The sequence below is a fragment of the Erpetoichthys calabaricus genome, chromosome 1 (genome assembly GCF_900747795.2).
Source record: "Erpetoichthys calabaricus chromosome 1, fErpCal1.3, whole genome shotgun sequence".
Classification (NCBI taxonomy): domain Eukaryota; kingdom Metazoa; phylum Chordata; class Cladistia; order Polypteriformes; family Polypteridae; genus Erpetoichthys; species Erpetoichthys calabaricus.
Window position 1 is genome coordinate 24,077,307 of NC_041394.2, and position 5,362 is coordinate 24,082,668.

A 5,362-nucleotide genomic window follows, 5' to 3' on the forward strand; every position below is an offset into this window, starting at 1 on the left:
TTTAAACTAAAAATTTAGACATTTTTCCTGATCTGTCCCTTAACATTTGTTCACTAATAATATTTTTATATCACCTTTGCTTACAAGTGTTGCTCAAATTGCTCTACAAAAATGTACAGTTACAAAGAAAATTGAAGGTATTATAAAAGTAAATAAGAAGCAAATGGAGGGGTCCTTGTCCTTTGTAATAAATGCACTGCCTGGTCAAATGGCCAGGGACAAAGACAAACTTGCAGCTTTCAAGGTTGCCAGAGATAATAAACCTCTGGGGGTCCCAAGCCAAAGCCCACACAGCCCCCTCTGCACATCCCAGCATACATAATTGTGGCCGTCTCACACCAATCACAATTTCATTTCAGGACGTCTTGTGAACTTTTTTTTATCATAGGCAGTTGGAGTTGATTTAACAGATGGTGGAGATGAAGGGGGGCACCATTGCAATAAAGTGGAAAAAAAACAACAGAGAAAATCAGCAGACGTTAGTGCCCAGTGCAGAGCTTACAAAGTGTACACAGTACCATTTCTAATCTATTACAACCAATGCAAGTAATTAAGAAAAAGCCAAATTAGAAAAATGGGCTTGTTGATGTTTTTTGAAATGCTTGACATTTGTAGCCTGGCACTTCTCTATTGGCAAAGCATTCCACAGTACAGAAAGCTGCCAGTTTTTATGGTTGATCTTGGAATAAAAAGCAAAGCAATGTTTCAGAAAAGAAATGTTGATAGCAGACACTCCAAAATACAGGCAGGGTCTAAAATACTCAAAGCTTTCTAATTATTTAATAGAACCTTGAAATCAGTTCTACGTGAGACAGGCAGCCAGCAGCCAGTGTCATGAGACTGAGACAGTTTTCAGAAGAAAAAAAAAAAACAAAAAGGCCAATACCTCGTGATCACTTGGCAAAGGCACAGCAGATCTGAGCAGAGGTTGAGATGGAGGATTCTACAAGTGCCAGGCAGGAAGGCCAGCTGCTACTTCAACATGGTACACATCGCTCCTTCCTTCTTTAACTGCTGCCCCATAACACGGCCAGACTCTTCTACTTCACTGTAACTGTTAAAAACATAAACACAGTAGATATTCACTCATGGAGTTCAAACATTAAGTGTACCCTTATTTCTTGTTCTGTCTCCTTCCTTAGTACTCCTGTAGATCAATTATTACCAAAGTAAACCATCACAATAGATAAAGTTCTGCTTAGAGTAAAGTCTGACTAATAATATTTTTTTAAATTTCTGTGATTTTTTTTGTTGGATGTTGAAAGAACCCCAACTTCATTATATGTACCATCATTTTTTTCCTTTTACATTATGGATACAGTACATATTGTGTTACAATCTCTGTATATCTGAACTTCTAATGTGATGTGCTCAGGTGTCATTACTTACATGAAAACATCTTTGTTTTTCACTCCTGCCTTAGTTTTGTTTTAAGTTAAAATTAAGTCTTGGTTCTTTCAAAATCCAACAACAAAGCACAATAACTTAAGAAAATAAATGTTATTTTACAAAAAGGAACAACATCCCCGTTTTGTGAGTGCTGGTACTGATGTGCCTCAGTCTCTGTGTTTGTGAGGATTCACACTCTGAGGCTTTCCTGTCTAAAATTAAAAAGCCTTGTTAGTTACTGGACAGAGTGAGCAGACATACAGTACAGTATTCAAGGCAGCAAAATATTACAGATCAAGTAATAAATATGGGGAGGCTTTGCAAGAATTATGCAGTAGTCTTACCTGTAGAAATAGCAAATCTAACATGAACTGCACATCATCCCAAACTGGGAATCTTAAAAGCAGAAGAAAAGAATGTCCAATTGTGTCTCAGAATTCAGGTACACTGGCATCTGTTGAGCCACATGGTAGGCTGGTTACCACTGGGCATCCTGTAGGGTCAAGAAAAAAAATATATAATAAAGGAGTATTGTTTTTCTAACTGCAGCAATAAGAAATGTTGTAAAGAGCAAGCCTTCTCCATTATATTCAGTTAAATGTGTGTGTGTGTGTACTCCTCCTAAACCAACAGCTTAAACGATAAGCTAATGACAAATGACAACAGCAGGTGCCCAGCCTGTCACTGTGCCACATCAGACACACACCACACTTCTCTCATGGCTTTGGACATACATTTTAAAATTGCCTGTTTTGTGCCATAGAAGTTTTTCCAACCAAGGTTAAAGAAATCCATTTCAAAATTATGAATAAATAGTAGCCAACTAACAAATTAATTCATAAGTATGACATTAATTTATCCCCGAAATGTAGTTTTTGTACAAATGAAGACAAATCACCTCTCACATTTCTTACTTCTGCTCCTATTCTAAAATGTTTTATAAAGATTTATTTCTGTTACTGTCTTGAATGACAAAACAATATCTCACTGTTTAATTCTTGTTCTTCTTCTGTATACAGTTTTGAATACTAAATGTTAGAAAATGCAGTAACTGTGGTTTCCTTGCTTCATAAATTTCCTACTCATAAGTGTAAAGTTCAGAATGTTAGACCCTCTATTACATCTTTCTGTATGGACATTAATATGCTAGAAATAGCTTTAAAAACGGAAAACACACTAAAATAATTAAACCATGTAAGATTCTGAGCTGCTTCATTAACAGTTTGTAATGCTATTATCTACATCTCTCTTTCTTGTAATGAGTTAGTTGTTGCTATTCTCCTATGTAATTTAGCCTTCATCGATATACCCTTGTACAGTATTGATGTAATCTGATATCAACATAATAAAAAATACAGATGGCTTTGGAGGGCACACTTTACTCAGGTTCGAGTGTCAGACGTGCTCTCCTAATTCTATTCCTATTTCGACACCTCGATTACATTGTTTTGCTTAATAATTAGCACGCCTTTCACTCTTTAAGATAAAAAAATGTGGACAAATGTTAAAAGAAACACACCACCAAATGCTAATAGGGTGTTACGAAATAAATGACATACATACATTAATCCATTAACCCAAACACGGAAAATGCTGTGATTTTTACGAGTAAGCCACGAGATTACAAAGTATTGCAACTAAAAATTATTTACTTACAAAAAGCTGTACATGTCCATTATAAAGTTCACAGATACACCTCACATTTCATTTCGCTCCCTCTTCATTCGACTGGAGTAAAATTTTTCAGGCGACACATCTTCCAATACGTTATAAAATTCAAAAGTTTCCATCTTTTCCAGTAAGAAGTTCACTTACATACAGAGATAAACGACAACACAAAAATGACTCGCAAGTACAAGCCAAACCTGATGAATGATGTGTGTCGTAAAACATTAGATATGCTCAGAACAAATCGGGCAGCGTCATGAAATGAATTTTAATTAAGCAGAGAGCGTGTGCGCGAGACAAATCGGATGGGGACTCTTGTCGCAAAGGAAAAAAACGCAGATCAGGCAGGGTCGTAATAGTAAAGCTCTGCGCATGCGCGCGCAAATCGGGTAGGCACCACAGATCGGGTAGCGACAGCAACCACCAGGGGGTGCTGTAGCTGTTGCTCATCCCTACAGAGGTAATCAGGCACCTGGAGCACTTCCAGGTGTCTTATAAAACGAGACAGCAGCCACTTCTCCGGTAGCCAGAGTCGGGAGGAGGACGACGAAGCTTGCCAGAGGGAGAGTGGAGGAGCAAAAAAGAGAAAAGAGAAGGAAAAGTATTGTGTTGTCCTGGGAACTGTGTGTTATACTTGTGGGGAACAGGGAAGCGTTTCCCACAAAGGAAAAAGAAAATGAAAACCGTTTGTGTGCTTTGAACCTACGTTTGTCTGTGTCAGGGCTGGCCTTTATAGTATCCATAGCATACTTATCCACAAATGAAGATCCATGGCCTATGTATCATTCTGAAGGGCAGAACTTACTCTGTTAGAAAATGTGTAGTTGGTATAGAAATTATACTGTGTATCCAAATTACAACACCAATAGTTGCAAGATTCAGAAAAAAATAAATATTCTGAAATATAGAAAGTGAAAAACATAGAAAGGGGAATGTGGTGTCATTTGAAAGTTGAAACATCCTTCTCATTTAGTAGATAAAAATCTGTCCATCAAATTGTACACAAATGAAATCAGAATGTTCAAGAAAGCCATTGGAGGGTTCTGGTTAGGGAAGATGTGCACTTCACCCATCTTTGAAGGAAGAAAGAAAAACATTACAATGTGGTATTGGGGTATGTAATATGGCATTTTAACAACAAAACACTGTACTTTAATAACAGCAATGAGGAAATGAATGAGCTTATGGAGTTTATTTGTAAATTTTGCATTATTGTTTGGTCCCACCGTGGGTCCAAAACAAGACACTGTAATAGGGTTGTTCTCTTTTAAATGTTATGGTAAGGAGGACATACACCTGTAACATGAGGCATTTCTATTTTGAGTTTCTTTAAAGATGTAAAGATGCCAAGGCCCCTCTACCTTAAAACAATACACAAAGGAATACATAATTATCCATCCATCCATCCATTTTCCAACCCACTGAATCTGAACACAGGGTCACGGGGGTCTGCTGGAGCCAATCCCAGCCAACACAGGGCACAAGGCAGGAACCAATCCTGGGCAGGGTGCCAACCCACCGCAGGACACACACAAACACACCCACACACCAAGCACACACTAGGGCCAATTTAGAATCGCCAATCCACCTAACCTGCATGTCTTTGGTATGTGGGAGGAAACCGGAGTGCCCGGAGGAAACCCACACAGACACGGGGAGAACATGCAAACTCCACGCAGGGAGGACCCGGGAATCGAACCCAGGTCCCCAGATCTCCCAACTGCGAGGCAGCAGCGCTACCCACTGCGCCACCGTGCCGCCATACATAATTATATGGGGAGAAAATACAAATTTCTCAAAAATAATAATCAGGTTGGGATTTGAACCCAACTGCTATGCCTCTATACAGAGAATGTCTTTCAGTGGTTAATTATCAGAAAGCAATTTAAACAGCAAATGGAAGTAAAAATAACAAGAAATCAATTAATGAACTGAAATACTAAAAAACATAAATAAATGCAGGACAGAAAATAGGGGACGCCAGCAATCTGATTAACCTGTCTGCATCAAGTCTGCCAAATAGTAATTTCACCAGATCTTAGCTCAGGTTTCATAGTGATTTGTCTTTTTTTTATTAATTTCTCATATATTGGAACTTTGTTTGTGACATTATATATTATGAGAAACAACCTGCAAACACCGAAGTCCCAGCAGAGCTTGAGTGGGGATCCTTATTGGTCCCGGACGCCAATAATGCTGGAGGACAGGGGAAAACATTGTATACAGAATATTGTCTTCCACCATACGCTAGGCTGCAGTATCCCTATGCCTCGGTACCCATTCAGACGCCAACAGGGAATGACGG

General features: G+C 38.6%; 1 long non-coding RNA gene across 1 annotated transcript; it reads right to left on the reverse strand.

Annotated features, from left to right (window-relative positions):
- Positions 1-392: 392 nt before the first annotated feature.
- LOC114645337 (uncharacterized) lies at positions 393-3,208 on the reverse strand. Its single transcript, XR_003715143.2, has 3 exons — positions 3,046-3,208; positions 1,734-1,882; positions 393-1,054 (listed from the first exon to the last, which is right to left on the reverse strand). It is a non-coding gene; the product is annotated as an uncharacterized LOC114645337 (long non-coding RNA).
- Between the last annotated feature and the right edge of the window lie 2,154 nt (positions 3,209-5,362).